Raw genomic sequence first — 17,879 nt, forward strand, 5'->3', positions numbered from 1 at the left:
GGCACTGAATATGTATTTCAACACTTCATTAATATACTTCAAAATGGCCATTTGCATGGCCATTTCGAAGTTTTGGGCTAGTGCAGACACAGCCCTAATAAATTATTTTGTTAGTCTTTGAAGTGCTACTTGACCACTTTTTTGTTTTGACAGAATACAGACTAACATGGCTATCTCTCGGTCACGCTTCTCAGTACTGCTCTTCAAACTGTGGTTGGGGTTTTATCACTTGTGGCCCTTGGTCATGAGAGTTACTTCCACATTCAGTGACATGACATCATCATGTCATCACGCTAATGTTGCTGGTCATTGCATTTTTTATTAAAAAGTCTCCATCTGCCAAATTTTGAGGAAATCTCTATCTTGCCATCTCCTTGTCTTTTGAACACACAAGTAGGAAGAGTGTGTTTTATTTGCTCAGATTAGATGGTACAACTGGGTTAAAGCCTGGGGTCTGGGTTTACTAGGTAGTTCTATTTTTTTTTTTAAATTCAGTTTGAGTTAAAAGGAAACCAAATCATTTTTAAGTTGGTGGTGGTTCAAAAAAAGTTAAAAAAATATTTCTAGTCAAACAAGTTTTGATTTGGTATTTTTAATCTCCTATAGGCTACCCTCCCTGGCTTGGCTATATGTCTCATGTAGCCACAGGACTCTCATGAGGCTCTCCACAGTTCAATTAGATGGATTTGTTCTACATGGCATGAAAATGAGGCCCCATCCACCCTAAGCTGAGATGTTGATCTGAGATACGTGATTTCAACCAAAAGTGACGTAACCTAGATCAGTTTTTCTGGCTGTCCACTCAGAGGGAGGTCAACCAGAGAGTTTTTAGGGCCATCCTTACTCCTCCTGACAATGAGTGTGAAGATTAACTGTAGAGCCCTGATGTTTCAATTTAGCACGTGCTCATTAGGCACGAACCCTGGAAGATCAACACTGAAGGGCTGAATCTTCTGGTGAGGGTAGACATACCTTAAGTGTAAGAACTACAGCTCCCATAAGGCACATATCAGAGGGGTAGCCATATTAGTCTGTATTCACAAAAACAAGAAGTCCTGTGGCATCTTATACACTAACAGATTTACTGGAGCATAAGCTTTCATGGGCCAAGGCCCACTTCATCATATGAATCCCATAAGACAGTGAGTCATAAGAACATGCAGGGTTATTTTATTTCTAAATTAATTCAGGATGACACTAATTTTCCATTACAAAATCTTTCCAGTGGACCATTCCTGACTGGCTCGTACATGTGTGTAGGAGGTGTTTTTGCAGATAAGTAGCTGAAGGGTTTCTGCTGTGTTTTGTGATGTTATCGTTGGGCCCACACTTTACTCTTATTTGGCATAGAAGACCTGCAGACCTAACATCAACCTACCCAGACATGTGGGTCTACACTCATCTCAGTCACATACACTGGACAGAGATTTGATTTTGAGCCACCTAGGCTAGATTCCAGGCCAGGAGTGAGCTGGAAACAGTTATACTTTCCTATGTGCCCTAGGTAAAAATCCCAGCTGTAAATTTATTGCCTCTCCCTCACGAAGCTCTGGAGCAGTAAATTCCATTTTCATGTTACTTGCTAATTGGACATGTATTTAACTCTAGTGCTGGTTTTTAATGACTTTCTGCTATTGTTTGAAGTTTGCTATTATTTGTAATAACCCCCGCACCCGTGCCATATTTTTGCCTCATTATTCCCATCAAATAGCACATTTCCTGAATCCCCTCCCTCCCTTTCCTATTCCCCAGCACCACCTCTCAGACAAGGGCTCCCAGGGTTTCAAAGACCAGCTGTTATCATTTTGTTGATGGAGTGCTTTTGAAAAACTTCTGTTGTGGGCTCCGGCACAGCAGGGGCTGCTGAATAAAACATCAGCCCTTCAAAAGGGAATTAAGGCAGAGAAAAGCATCAGGGAGGAGATGAGAGGCCAGTCCTCCTGCCACCCAGCAGTTTGAAAGAGGGACCCCTTCCTTGCAAACTCGGAGCCAGAGGCCTGCAAACACAAGAGGTAACTGATGTGACCAGTAACTCAAATGATATTTGGCCTTTAGCAGGCAGGGAGCATGGCTGGGGCGGTTGCGCTGTTTCTATTATTTCAATTCTATCAGTCCTCTGGATACAAATATTAACTGTCTGCTTCTAACTGTGAGCCTCCTGCCCTACCTTATGCCTCTCCAGGCTTCCACATAAAATGGGGCAGAAAATGACATTGGGTTGGGCCAAATGTCAGGTGCAGGGATAGCTCAGTGGTTTGAGCACTGGCCTGCTAAATCTAGGATTATGAGCCCAAACCTTGATGGGGCAATCCAGGGATCTGAGGCAACTAGATTTAAAAAAAAAATAGCAGGGCCCTGGAGTCATTATCTTTTTTTTTCCCCTCCTCCTTCTTCCCCCTTTCCTTGGAGGGAGGGATAGATCAGTGGTTTGAGCATTGGCCTGCTAAACCCAGGCTTGTGAGCTCAATCCTTGAGGAGGCTATTGATGGATTGAGGCAAATAGATGTCAGGGATAGTGCTTGATCCTGCCAAGAGGGTAGGGGACTGGACTAGATGACCTCCTGAGGTCCCTTCCAGGTCTAGGAGATATGATGTATTTCCAATAATTTAAAGCTTAAAAAAAATAGCTCAAATTTCAAAATTGTGAAGCAGGAAACTCTCCCCCCAAAAAAGTCTCAAAATGCAACATTTTGACAATTTAAAACTTTTTCCCCCTAAACTTGCTTGAATGGAGAAATTCATCAAAATCTCATCCTTTCTCACAGACACTGTTGGTTTCTACAATTTGCCCTTTTTCAGAGGTGGGGGAGGAAACCAGTTCAAGCAATTTCCCAAACAGCTCTATTGATGCCTTGTGCTTCTGTGGTATAAGTTAGAGGGGCATACAGAGGAGCATCTGGAAATCCTTACATAGCTTCCAATGGAAAAAAGAATTATTAGCTCACCCAGCATAGGTGCCCATGGCCATTACAGGATGGTTTCCTGCTGGATAGATTTGCTAATGCTTTGCCCAGTCTAGATATAGGGGCGCCAACTGCCTCCCATGGAGCTGAATCCAGTTTATTAAAACTTTAAGACCACAGACAACCAAACAATATATATAGTTCTTATAATACCCTACAAGTCAAATTCTCTACTGATGTAACAGCAATGATTTCACTAGAGTAGCAGCAGGGAGGCAGCCTTTAAACTTAGCTTGTTTTCAAGACAGCAGTGAACAGCGGTTTAGTGATAGCAGAAGTAAATAATGAAATTATTTATGCCTTTAAAATGCTACTGTTCTACATTTAAAATGGCCTAAAGTGCTACCATTCTGAGATACCCAAACCTTGGCTAGAATACCTCCCTGAGACAGACTAGACTCTGCAATTGCATCATAGCCTCGGCTAATCCATTCTGGTAACTGACCAGGGAGCTTTTGCAACTCCATTGATAAATACAAAGAAATAATGAGGCACCTCCATGACTAGCTGACTGGGAGTCAAGAGACATCAGTTCCAGTCAGTGGCAAATCTGGGGCTTGCTGTGGAATCGTGTGCAAGCCATTTTATGGCTCTCTATCTCAATTGTCCTCATCTGCAAAATGGGGATAGTATGATTTGGAGATCATGAGGCCTAATCCACTGGCACTTGTGAAGCATTTTGCCTTTCCTTAGCTGCTTCCAGCTGAGAATCTCAACTTATCCCTCTACTGAAAAAATATTTTTAGCGTTTCTTCCAGTGTATTTGCCCTTGCACAAAAAGAAGGCAGTTCCTAATGCAGCTTCTTTAGCCAAACTTACACCTTCCCCAAACAGATAATTCTGCACCCCAGTTGCAGCTTTACCAATCATCCCCTAAAGGTTTTTACTTCCCAGGTTATGTTAACTGACTCAAAGTGCCTTTTTCAACATCTTACTGAGGCTAGTCACCATCTACCAATTGGAGAGTTCAGGAATCGCATTAGAGTGTGGGAAGGCATACCTATAGAAAGTCAAATGCCACCTTGGAAAGCACCAGGCTGTCCTCAGGAAGTCAGCACAATGATTGAATGGTAATTAGGTCTCATGCTGCCATGCCCCACGCAGCTGTCAGCACACATTCACTGCCTCCCGTTCCCCACAAAATGATGGCTAATGCTCAGAGCCAGGCAGATGGTTTCATCCACTGAATGGAAAAGGTGCATGGGCCTGGAATAAGTAGCTGAAGCTGTGGGGTCTTAGGTCAGCATCACCTCTTACATCTGGATTATAGTTTAGCTGGCCCAGCTATGAACTATCCCTTCCACTTTCATGGGATGGAGGAAATAGGTAAGGGTATAATGAGCTGTTCCCCCACGCTACAGGCATGGACACTATTTGTCCATAGTGCTTCAAGTTGCACTGCATCACGGCAGAAGATCAATGCTGCTAGTGCTACCATACAAGCACCCAGTATAAGGGGGTAGGTGGAAGTGAAAAAAGCTCAACTGTACTATGATTTTAAAATGTGATATATTACTATGGGGGAGATGATGTTCTGAACCCCCTGCAGATGATTCATTTACCCCCCCCCATACCATTCAGAACGTGCGAGGCAGATGTTTACTTGCTAACTGCACAATTTGGCAGAAGGACATGCCCCTTTTTCTCCACTGTAGTTAGCTTTATTGGACTATTCCATTCTTCCAGCCCTTTCTTGGGCAGCAGGAAGGATTGACTGCCCATGTTGCATCTCACACCCCTGCCCCCTTTCTGCTAGGCTGGCCTGTTGCAAAGTGGCTCTCTTTTGTTTCAGCTAAAAGCTCAGGTAGGGTGCCTGCTGCTGCTCAAACACCTTTCATCATCCAACATGAATACATTTGGGCTACTGTACCATCTGTATCTTTGAAGAGGGGCTAGTGGGGGGAGGAGAAGGACAGAACTGGTTTGATTCACCTTCAGAAGGCTGAGTGTGGAAGAGATTGACTTCATAAGGCCAGGTTCTATATACTCAGCATCTTTGTCCAACCACTGGACAGAGGTTTTGTATGTGAAGTAGAGCCAGGCCTGTAACCCCTCCTGGATAGCTATGTTGCATACTTAGTCTTGCAAGAAGATCTGTGCCACTGTTTCCCTCTAGTAACTTAACATGAACCCCATCCATTGCCTTTGTGGGGTGGCTAAGGAAAGACAGGAGCTTCCTGTAGGGCTAGGACCTCTAGCTTAAAACCACAGGCCTGAGAGCTAAAGCTAGAAACTCAAAGCTCCTGAGAAGGGGTAGCTGGGAGATAAGCTGCTATAAACAGCCCAGCTTTTCTTCCCACCCTTTTAGTTGCCACTCTGCAGTACGTGTTCTGCTTGCTCTGTGGTGATGCAGGCCATTTCTCACTTTATCATCCCAGAACTTAAGGGGACTAGTCAGGTGTGGACTTCAGTTTCTACAACTTTATCACCTCCAGATGATGACCTTTGCAGGAGACTCTAGCAGCCATGAAGGTCAGTTAGTGAGCTTCCTGTAGCCTACTTCAAGCAACTAAGTGACAGTTAAAAGTGGGCATGGCCAGCTACTGGGAGGAAGGGCATAAACTGCTCTTCTTCCTGGAGCAAAACCTACTCAATAGCAGCTTGACATACTTCGCAGCCCTGAGTAGGCAAGTATTGAGGGTAGTGACTGCTGACCAACTGCATGATAAAGAACACCCATTAAAGGAAGGGGGTGCTCCTGTATAATCTTTCCAGGGGCTTGTAGACCAGTGGTGCTGGTGGAAGGTAGGTTGATCCAGCTGTAAAAGTTGCCATGGAAGACTTTCCCCAGCCTCAGCAAGAACTAGATCCAAGCCACAATTCTCATTTTTATTCAGGGGTTACTCTTACATTGTCTTTTCCAATACTTAACTCCCATGAAAGCTAAGGCAATATCAGCAGCTCCCACTGCTGCCACCACCACTCTCAGGACAGAAGTTGTGTGTGGGGGGGGGGGGAAACCTGTAAGAGAAAGAATCAAGCAGTAGTTCAGGAAAAGGTGAATATACACACTCCCCAAAAAGCAACAAGTCCCCTAGCAATTAGGCTTTGAGCAAAGGCATGCATCTGGTGAAGTGGGTCTTTGTCTGTATCCACAAAACAAGGAGTCCTGCAGCACCTTAGATTTTTCTTGGAACATAAGCTTTTTGTGGGCTAACATACTACCCCTTTGCTGTTTAGCCCCAAATGGTTATTTATCCACAACCAGCCCTTAGTGGTGATTGTTCCTGTTCTATTCCATTGTGGGAAGTGGCTGAATGACATGTTGCTATGAGTTCTGTACCCAGAGCTACAAGAATCTGCATGGCAAAGAGCTACTATGCCAGTTAATTGAGACAGAAGGGTGCTAACTTGATAGTAGCAATGAGCTTGAAAGCTCTGCCCTTATGCTATGCAACTGCCCCAAAGCTGGGTTTTGACATTGTCCCAGTCCCACCCAAAAGGGGCTTGTGTACCTTTAGATGTAAGGTCACTTTAAGGGAAGGAGCTTGTGATTAACCTCTGCTCGAGGTGAGCATCATAGGCAGGACTCAAGCTCCTGTACCTTGCATTTGGAGTTTTCCCAACTTGGAGAGTCAGTCTGACTTTAGCAAAAGCTTTCCAGCCATCCTGAATCAATGACAGGGATAAGTCCTACATAAGTCCCTGAATGTGTCTGTCCATGAGACAGGACTTGTCATTACTGGATGACTCAGACTTGCTATAACCCATTTTTGGGAGGTGGAACCAGCTCTTGACAGTAGACTCCAGATCCTTGTTTTCCTTACAGCTCTTGTCTGGCAAGGGGCTATTGGGAGGTTCCTTTCAGTTAAGGGCTAGCAAGAATGGGAGCTGCAGCAATTGGCCCCTTCCAGCTCCAGCGATCTGTACAGCCATCATGGCCCCACAAAGGGAACACCCCAGTTCTAGAAGACTATGGGACAGCAGTATGCTGGAGTCAGCTAGGTCAGCCAGTAGCACCTCCCTATAGTACCTCTCTGTTCAAGTGTCTGATCAGCTTCAGTGTTCTGAGAGTCCACAGGTCCCTCTGTGGTCACCAAGTTCCTTGGAGGATTTTCTGAGGCCTGCTTCTCAGGTTCTCTTTTTGCTGTTTAGAGACAAGGAAGCAGAGATTGGTGCTTCCTTGTTAGGAAGCCCCTGCACCCTATGGATCAGGTGCCCTGCCCCTTGCTTTATGCTAGGCTTTCATGGTGCCTGTACTTAAGGCATAGCCTACAGTGTTAGTTTAGGTTGCCACTCACTGAGCCTGAAACCCTGTCACTGTAACAAGGCCTTCCAGACTTTGCCAGGTAGTTTGTAGTGTATGAAGTACCTGCCTCCAGGACAGGAACCCTTAGTGCCAATGTATTTGGCTTGGCAGGGCACTTTAAGTAAGCCATGACAGATTTACCTTTTGCCCCTGCCTGAAGTCCATCATTTGAGGGGGCAATAAGTTGCCAAGATGTCATTTACTTCTGACTACCCATAGTTACTTGCTTGGCAGAATGAGGACACTTGGTCTGTCCAGGGAGAGACCATCAGGCTTTCCATCTAAATGGCAGAGTTAGTGGAGCTATTTCCTGCCCAAAGTAGTAACAGCTGAGAAATAAGGGCATAAGGTCTTTTGACTTTACACCCTTATGTTGAGGTATTACATCTAGCTTCAGGAGGAGGCTAGAAACAGTATAGCTCTTACTGCATGTTGTGGGGCAGTGAGCTATGCAGGTTTCTACTGCAGATGGACACAGGCTGAAGCACTGCAGTGAAAGTAGACCTGGGGAGAAGAGAAGTTCCTTCCTGAACTTGATAGTAACAGGAAGTTACTACTGTGCAGAGCATAACGTCAACAGAGCCCTCTCCCCTGATATGCAGAACATCCTGATGAGGTAGGGAAGTAAAAGCTGCTCTAGCTGCAGAATCTAGAAGGTTCTGAACTGCCAGGCTTCTGGATCTATAGTTTTGTGAATGAAGGACAGGCCTGGCTTGTTTTAGCAACCAGCCTCCTGAAATTGAGACTGTTGGATCAGAGCCATAGCACTTTGCATGTTGGCTCACAGCTTGGAAGTCCATATGCTGCTAGGAAGAGGGTACAAGACTAATGCTACAAGGAGGAAGTGTTTTCATGGGGCAGATAGTAGACCCATCAAGTTTTTAGCTTCATAATGGGGCTTTCCCCACCATAGCCAACAGGTCTTCTACAGATTAAGGTACTTTGAAGGGACTGAGACTTACTGGTCCGCTAAAAGCTTTGAGGCAGAGTCCACAAAGGTAAAGGTGTGGATTATGAAGCACTGGTAGTGAGATGGCATTTGCAGCCCTGAAGCAGCTCCCACAGGGATAAGCTGGGTTTGATAGTTGTCACCTGTGAATGGACACCTGAGAAAGGCAAGCTGAATGAGGCAGAGTCCTTGAGTAGCCATCTACAGCTCTGTGCATTCCTTGAGCTCACTTACCCATCCACCAGGAGTGGCCACTCTGGCTGCTGCAGAGGATTAGTGCTTGGGGTGGCCCAGCAGTGGTGCAGGACCAAAGCCAGACTTGGGTCTGTTCTTTGCAGGATCTGTACTTCCACATGACTGGATCCTGCAGAAGCTTCACCACAGGATAATCTACTATCATGTTCATCTGTAAGGAGTTATGTGAGAAGGATAATGGAAATTCTGCACCATAGGGAATCATAAGGGACATCAGTTGGCATTTGGCCATTGGCTATTTTGAGTCAAACCAGTACTCCCTGGAATCCTGTACAAAAGCAGCTTATGCCAGATTGGGCAAATGCAAGCAATTCAGTTGAGATCTGTAGAATTTGTGCACAAGGCCAAGGACTCCAGTGAACTAAAGAGCTGACATGTTACTCACGAGAGCCTTCTGCAATAGCAAGTTGCCCTATGAACTGCAAGTACTTTGGCATCAGTCCAGCACTGAGCACTAGTTCTCTAGCCCTTCAGAGGCTGAGGAGATAGGTAGTAATTAGTCTAGTACTCAGAGAAGCAGACCTGGAATAATGTTGCTACTGTCTCAAGTCTTAATGGCAACTCCCAGTAGGCATTGTTTTCACCCTCCTGGTCCCATCAAGATCAGAGTTTGACAAAGATCCCAGGTATAACAAGTGTTGCAGTTACCTGTGGCAGTCCTTAGCTCCAGAGTGAGCAGACCATATGAGTGGCTGGAAGGGGAGCTGGCAAGGTGAAGATTTGCCCATTGAGTGGCAGGAAGTCCCCAGTGGAGTAGCTGCAGCTGACTTTGAGCCTGGTCTAGACAAGGAGGAGATGTGCATTAGTTCTCTAGAGTCCCCTTAATAGACTTCAGCTCTATGTTCTGGTGTGCACCTCCCTGGCGCTAAGGGAGTAGCCTGGCCATCAGGCTCACCCTGGAGCACCACCTAGTTATACATAAGGTCAGGAATCTCCTCTAAGGAAGGAGGAGAGGTACTGTTACAGGTGAGACAGTGCATCAGGTGGAGATAACAGGATTGCATGTTCTTCCCACCTGCATCTCTAGAGCAGGAAACACTAGTATTATGTACTATCACCTGCCAGACTGCTTTCTATTCCAGACAGTGTACTGCACTAGGGAGGTAGCCTAGGTGGGGAGGAACATGAGGTCTCTGCCTCAAGCCTAGCCTATGCCTAGATTTAGTCTACCTCAAGATATGACTTTAGACCAGTGTTGTTTATATCCTGCCCTTCCAACTTTAGTTCTTGTTGGAAGAGTTCAGCTGAATTGTAATTAGTGTCCCCATGGCTTTCCCAAAGCCCTGTACCAGCAATGGATTAGTAGCATCCTCTGCAAATAAATGCAGGTGGGAGTGTTTGGATAGGAAGTCCCCCACCCCCATGCACAGATCCACTCCACCTGCAGTGGTCTGCCCTCCAGAACAGTTACCAGTACCCCAGGGCATGTCCAGAATGCTGAGGACTTTAGCATGTTCTTCCCACCCACACTGCTAGAGCTTGAAATGTTACCTGAAGGTACTGTCCCAGGTGACAAAGCCAGCACCCCAGCTTCTCACATCCATGTCTGCCGTCAGCTGATTCTCAACCTGGTCTCTGGCTCCCTGTGCAGGTGACACTAGTATTATGCACTAAGCTATCTGTGGCATGGTTGCAGATGTGAGGCTGTAACTCACCCTGTATCCAGCTCTGCCTTGTGGCCCCTGCTTTAGCATGCTCAGAGCCTGAGCCCCAGAACCAGTTGGGGCAACTTGCTCCCTTTCAAAATTAGTCATGGAAAGCAAAGCCTTGACCCAGATACTCTTTTCTGCTGTGGTTTCCAGTAGTTTTACTGTTTCTTCCTTGAATTTTATCTTACTCAGATCCTGACAGGCAGTAGAGACCAGAACACAGCAAAGGAAGTCTTTCCCCAGTTCCTTATTACCCGGAAAGTGGTTCCACAAGCTGAGTGGGAATCTGTGTAGGACAAAGCTGTTACTTTTGGTCACAGGTATATAGCTGCCACCTGACCAGATGCATAGAGTCCAGAATCAGTGGTGGCAGAGTCACATCTCTAGATACTGCAATGGAGAACTGTCCATCAGCTGTACATTGGGCAGTCACTGAAAGTGAAGACAGGCTTGGTTAGGCACCACACTGCCATCTTGTCCTTCAGGCTCCTCTGCTTGGTACTACCAGGCAAGTCTTAGACATTAGCTTTTCCCAAACCATACATAGTGCCACCTGCCCCAAGTGGCAAGGGTTTTCCCTTGACTTATTGATCCCTTTCAGTCTGGAAAGGGTGCAAGCTGGCCTTCTACAGTAGGCATTAGTTAACTGCTTACCATGATGAACAGGGCAGGGATTGATTAAGGTTGAATCCAGAGCTGGGCTGAGATATTGCCATGCTGGACTTCATGGCACCAGCTAATCAGGAGCCTAGAGAACATTCATGCCACAGGAACACTGACTCAAGCCAAGCTAGGTGCATTGTTCCTTATGGAGGAAGCTAGGCACTTAGTCCTAGTGTCTTTTGGGTTCTGTTAAGCTAGCCTTTAGTGTAGATGTACTACTAAACCCTTCACATTTCTCAGAAGACGGCACTTCAATCTAGGCTGCAGGAAGGGTAGAGTGTTTTTTGGGGCTGTAGCTAAGTGACTGAGGTAGCTCATTAGAATAGCTTACTCAGTGGTAAGGGACTATTCAAGTTCCCTTCATCTCAGAGGGAAGAAGTTGAACCTGGCTTTCCCCACATGCCAGGTGAGTGCTCTCATTGGGCAAGAGCTTAAGGTGGTCAGCACTAGCACCTTCTTGTCCTCCAGCCAGATTTTACATGTATCTGATAGCAGCCATTATTCAAAGTTACACCAAATCAGGTTCCCATGGGCTAGTTAAGTAGCCAAATGCCTGCTCTCCCCTTGTTTGTGTATCATGCTGGGGCTGTAGGGGATCTAGACAACTAGTTTGACACAAAAAGCAAGTCAGCTCTGTGCTTATTCAGAGGGAAGAAATCAGCATCTAACAAGTTTGGTCAAGGTCACATGGTGACTACAGGGACTGGAGGAAGATGTGATCAAGGAGGACCTCAGTTCCTATGTCACACTACCCTTAGTGTTTTGGTCTTTAACACGGACCATAGCCAAGGGTTAGTCTTAATATTGCCAGTGTATTCTTGGCACAAGAGCATATGCCAGTAAAAAAAATTTGTGGCTAACCTGAACTTAAGTATTGCCCACATGAAGAACCAGAATCTTACAAGATGTTCAGGAACTGGGAGAAATTTAGTCATCTAAAGTCATGCACTTAGAAAGTTCTTTGTCACTCTACAAGATGGGGACTCAAGTTGGAAGCAGAGGAAAGCTACTTTTATGGTTCAAATGAGGCACCAGTATGTTGCTGCAATGGAGGAAAGCTAATGCAATCCTAGATGAGGTATTTCTTGTAGAGTGGAGTGTTCTTGCTATTATGAGGCCCTAGAGAGACTTCATCTGGAAGACTGCAGTTCAGGTCTCATGGTTCAGAGAGATTACTAACCAAAACAGGTTCAGAAGGGTTTCTAGGATGATTACAGGAATGGAAAGCCTATCATGAGACAAAACTTAAAGCTTGGCCTTTTTGTTCAACTAAGCAAACAGGGGAGATTCTCTATAATTAGAGATAGAAAGAGCAGGGAAATAAGTTATGCCACTGTATACACATTGTTTTGGCAAACAATTGCATCAAGTGAGCTGTTTCTAGCCATCAGAAAAGGGAGGAGATAAGTTTCCCTGGCTTCAAGACATACAGAAAAGTTAGAGGGCATGGTAGCTGACTGCCTACAGTGATCTAAAGTCCATCTCCAACAGCTGGAGATTAACACTAGTCAGACTTCAAGTGACTTTAGTGTAGCCCACATGCTCCAGTTCTAACCATGAAGGGCCAGGAAGCCACATTCTGACCCCTACCCACCCAGCCCTCTAGCTCAGACTGGTGTTGAAGCCTTCCTCTGCAGCATCAGACAGGGTAACTTGCTGGTTTGAAGTTGATTAAGCAGTGGATTCTGAAACAGGAAATTTTAAAGCAGGATTTGAAGTCTTCAGTGACTTGGCCATAGGTTAGGGTCTGTTACAGTGATGGGGAGGTTCTGTGGGCTGCAGTGTGCAGGAGGTCAGGCCATCCTGATCATCTAGAGGGAGATATGGTGCTAGCCATATTCCAGTGGAACAACCCTGATGGATTTTGAACCATCTCAAGGTCATTCCTTACTGCACTGTACACCTGGCTGTGACGCTCAGATTCTGCTTGGTCACCAAGACCTGCTTTTTTAAGCTGCCAACCCACCTGTATTGCCATAGTAACAAGGAGCAACTGTCACCAGGATTGTAGCAGCAACCTTTCCCTTCACATTCTTCGAGACATAGGCAGTGTGGCACAAGGCAGCCTGTCTGGATGCAGAACAGCTGTGCACATGCTGTTACTTGAGCATCTAGAGCTGGAGAGAAGCTGGTTCAAGCCAAAGCAATGCTCGCCCACTTGAGCCATAGAAGAGGGCCACACTGCTCTAATTGAGCAGAACAGCCAGCATTTGCTATGCATCAGTCTGACCTCCCTGGCATTTTAGGCACCACAGCAAGCCTACAGATGTGGAGCATCCCCCTCCTCCCGAACTTCAGACCCTGCCCTTCCCTCCCTACCACAGCTGGCCCTGCCCACCCCCCCCCCCCCCACATCCCTCCATCTGCCCTGCCTCTTCTCCCCAGCATCCTTGCTGCCAGAGGCCACACCCATGCACACAGGGGCCCCTGTTGCCCTCCCAACCCTGCCCAGTGGTGTCCTGGCTGCAGTGCACCCAGTGATCTAGCTCCCCTGCAGCCCTGTGCAGGCAATAGAGCTCCCCTGGTGACATGCAGGGCAGGGGAACAGTGTTCCACTAACATTTGCTATCCTTTGACAGGTTGACTAGTCTGTCCAAGTGTGACAGGTTTGTGCAACAGTGTTGAATTAGTGCATTGATGTGTACCACCAATAGCAATACAACCTAGATAAATATTTGTCCCTTGGTATTTAATTTGACAAGGATCATTGCTTATTAATATGAATTTAAATTAAGAGCACTACTCTGAGTACCTGTGTTATCCTTTCTAACAACTCAAGTTAGTGAGCACACCAAAAAACATTATCCACATAACACATTAGAGCTGAGCTAAGCAAATTAGAAATACTTTGAGGTTATGGGATGCTCAGGGCAGCAGGCTGGGGATGTAGGGGTGCAGGCATGGGGGTAGGGAAACAGGAGGAATAGCTCAGTTGTTTGAGCACTGGCCTGCTAAACCAGGGTTGAGAGCCCAATCCTTGAGGCCATTAGATTAGTAAGGGACAGTGCTTGGCCCTGCCAGAAGGGCAGAGGACTGGACTTGGTCTCCCATGGTCCCTTCTGGTTCTGTGAAGTGTGCCCCTATGGAGGGGATAGGAATGTGTCAGGTACAGGAGATATCAGGGTCAGGTGTTGGGGATATGGAAGTACAGTAGTCATGGCTGGGGTGCACAGGAGCTCATGGCAGCAGGTTGCAATACAGGGGGTGTAGAAGTTAGGTTAGGGTGCTAGGAGATGTCAGCAGCTCCAGAGTAAGGGTTGGGATATGAGGGTCAAACAAGGCTTTGGGGTTTATAGTGGATTCAGGGTACAGTGTCTAGAGAGAACCAGGTTCTTACTTGGCTGCTGGATTTGAGATGGAGGTCTTTTGAAAAATTTAAATGCTTCTCTTCCCTTTAAGAGAAAGCAGAGTACTCAGATTGTGCACCCAAGTATCTAGGGAAGGATTTGGATGGTATTTAGAGACATTTCAGCCACAAAACATTTAAAGCAAGTTTTAAACTATGGTGCTGTGGACATAATACACAACTGCCAGCAACATCATGGTTGGCATATGCCCATTAAGTGCTTTTAATTACAAAATAGGTCTCAAGTTCTATGTTAACCTAATATACCTAACAAAAATAGAAGGGTTTTCACTTTTAACACAGCTTTGACAGTTTGAGTCAAGAGTCTGCAAGCTGCTGTTGTGCAAGCTTCCAGGGCAGTCAGAATAAGGGTAAGTAGAGCAGAGGTTGAGCACTAGACCCAGTGAGGCATTGCCTCATACTCACTTCCCATGCCTGCAGGGCTTAGGGGCAGCCCACACCCTATACACAGGCCTGACACCCATCTAAACCTCTGAAGAGCACCCTCTGACAGTGACCTACTGCACTAAGGCACCCAGCATTTTGCCTCCCCACATCCAAGAGGAACAGCTAATGCAATCTCAGACTGGACCCTGGGAACCTAGAATTATACCTGGCAAATGGATTGGGCATCTCAGTTCTTAGTCATGGAAGAAAACCTCCCCAGCAGCATCTATTCTTTCAATCCTGATGGTCATCAGAAAATAGCCATTCTGCAAGAGGTGTGCAAGCCAAACCACGATTACTGCATTTCTACCCTTCATGGTAAGAACTGGAACTTGAAGACCATGTACGTTAAATGGATGGTTAACTGGCACCATGCCAAAGCCTATTTGAGGAGCTTTCATACCCTAGAGCACAGGGCTATAGCATGTCCAGCCATCTAGAAGCATGGCTCATTTCCAAGTGGGACACACAAGACAGAACTCCATGCACAGCTCCTTAACACTGCCTCCAGCTAGATCAGAAAAAGGGAACTTGGCTCTCCCACATCCCATCTGAGTGCATTATACCTTCAGCTGAGGCTAGACAATTAGTTTGTTCTAAACATGTCAGCTAGAGATGTATCAGCTTTCACATCCAGAGTCTGGCCTACTCTCCACTGTTGGTTAGTAGTAAGTGAAGAATCAGACTTGGTCTTACCACCCTTCTTCCCCAGCACATAGCTCAGTTGGATGCTTGTGCACCACTTTAGCTGCTCTGAATTCTGGTATGCAACATTGTTTTGAGACTAAAGGAGCCTTCTCACCTGCTCATTTACTCCTGCAGCTGGATCTAGTCTCTGGCCCTAGATTCCATCATGGAGTTCACTTAATTTGCACCCTGTCCCAGAAAGGGCAAGCAGGCCCTCTGTGTTAATTCAGAGTCACTGCTCCCTGCTTGAAGGTCAGATGCAAATCCAGTCTTAGTTGTATTATAGACAAAGTTAGTGATTTGACATTAGCCAACATGTGCAAAATCAGGAACAGGTCATTGTGTTTTGAGATTCTCCTCAACAGCAAGCAAATGTTCAATGGCAGAAGGCTCCCCCCCGGGTGAAATATTACTACCCACTCCTATGATGGTGAAATTCCAGTCATTAAGACAACTTGTTTCCTTATTGTCTGCAAGTCTCTAGGCTATGGAAGTTGCATGGTACAGGGCACTTTAATTGCAAGTCTTGTAGAAGCTAATCTTTATGACCTAGCAGTCAGCAATAGGGGAAGTGCTTCCTCCACTGCTACCATTGGCTATGTCTACACTGGCCCCAAACTTCAAAATTGCCATGCAAATGGCCATTTTGAAGTTTACTAATGAAGTGCTGAAATACATATTCAGCACCTCATTAGCATGTGGGCAGCTGCAGCACTTCGAAATTGACGTGGCTCGCTGCCGTGCAGCTCCTTTTCGAAAGGACCCTGCCTACTTCAAAGTCCCCTTATTCCCATGAGCAGAGGAAAGGACACTTTCGAAAGGGCCCATGACTTCAAAGTAGGCAGGGTCCTTTTGAAAGGGACCCCCATCGGGATGAGCCACATGGCGGTGAGCTGTGTCAGTTTCGAAGTGCTGTGGCTGCCTGCATGCTAATGAGATGCTGAATATGTGTTTCAGCACTTCATTACTAACCTTCAAAATGGCCATTTCAAAGTTTGGGGCTAGTGTAAACACGGCCATTGGGTGGCAGGTGGAGAGGAGCGTGTGGCTGGAATCATGCCAAACAGCTCCTAGGGTCCAGCAAGAAGGCTTTCTAGGTAACAGGTCAGCATCTCTTTCCTTGGGGACAGAGGTGGCCCTACCTTCTGGATGAAGCACCCAGTGTAGGGAGCAGTAACAGCCATGGAGCCATCCTGTTTCTGGGACACCAGGACCCCACATGGAGTTGGGCAGAGGATGAGGCTTTCCTGCTGAATCTAGGAAGGAAAACTAGTCAGGCAATAGCTAGCCCAAGGAGACAAACCTATCCTAGCAGCTGAGCAGCCTACAGTCGCTCAGTGGTTAAACAGCAAGGAGGAGTTTCTATGTCTGTGTAAGAGCTAGTTGTTGGATGATACAGAAGAGAAGGTGTACTGCCCCTCACAGAAGGCTCCTCAGCAAGCAACTAAAGCCTCCCTTAATTGCAGCCCGTGGAAGTTCAAGCTACAGCTTCAGTTCTAGTCCAAGAATAAGATTCTACCCACTTTTGGTCAGACAGGAAGCCTTGGAGAGAGCTAGGTCTTTGCAAGTGAGTACAGACCAAGAAGCTGGAGCATCCTAATGTTTGCATCAGTATGGATACACCCCTACTTCAAGTCAGTCTTGGGCAAAAGTCACTGTTTTTTAGCTCATCCATAGCAAGAGGGTACTACAGCTCCTGTTTGTGGGACCAGCTACCATAGAAGTACTGCAGGAACTAGTTAGTAGGCAACTTTGCTTATGCTCTTAAGCCTCAATAGCATTAAGTCACCAGGACATACCTCCCTCAAAAGGCAACAGAAACAGGCTAGAGTACCCCACAGCCACACACCCTTGTGTATTTCAGGTGTAAGTGTCTGAAGTAAAGGTAGCATGACTGTACCAGAGTTACAGGGAAGGAGGTCTAAATTTCTAGCTGCTCTTCTAAACTCACAGGCCAGAGCAAAACCTAGTCTAAATCAGATCATACAGCCAAGCAAAATTATACCAGTTTACACCCAGAGGACGTGACTTGATTGTCTCTTTAATCACCTGTGCAATGAGTACAAGATTTCCTGCAAGACACACACCCTGGGGAGTTAATGGACATTAAAAGACAGGAATAAGTTTTATACTTGATCACAGTTTTATCTTCTGACCAGAGAGGACACAGTCTCATGCCACATAGTTCACTTACCCAGAGCACTCAGGAAGGAAGCCATCTCAGTTTGCAGGAAGGGTGAACTGCAAAGTCTTCCAGCCACAATGTAGTTGACCCCTGTCCCTTAACCAAGTTGCATCTTTAAAGACACTAGGAGTCCCCCAGGCTAAAAGATAAGGAGCAGATGAGTATCTGGACCAGAATACACCCCCAAGAACTACCTTGCTGCTTTATTACTCCCATCCTACTCTCTAGCAAGAAGCTCCTAAAGTACTTGGCTCCCAGGGAGCACTCTTGTATTCTTAAGTGAGCTGCAATTGGACAGAACAAAAGTGTGTGTCCAGCTCCAGGTGAGACTGTTCAACCCTCCCTGAGGAGGGCAGCCTGAAATCAATTCACACCTTGCATTCACTCTCTCATTTAAATTCTGACAGCACCTGCTCTGCATTTACCCCGTTTTATTTGTTCTGAAATGACTTTTTGAAATCCAGCCATATTTGCTAAGGAAAAATA

At 46.1% G+C, this 17,879-nt stretch overlaps 1 pseudogene; it reads right to left on the reverse strand.

Moving 5' to 3' along the window:
* Window positions 1–6,904: 6,904 nt before the first annotated feature.
* LOC142011688 (zona pellucida sperm-binding protein 4-like) lies at window positions 6,905–17,609 on the reverse strand (annotated as a pseudogene).
* Between the last annotated feature and the right edge of the window lie 270 nt (window positions 17,610–17,879).

The sequence above is a fragment of the Carettochelys insculpta genome, chromosome 1 (genome assembly GCF_033958435.1).
Source record: "Carettochelys insculpta isolate YL-2023 chromosome 1, ASM3395843v1, whole genome shotgun sequence".
NCBI lineage: Eukaryota > Metazoa > Chordata > Testudines > Carettochelyidae > Carettochelys > Carettochelys insculpta.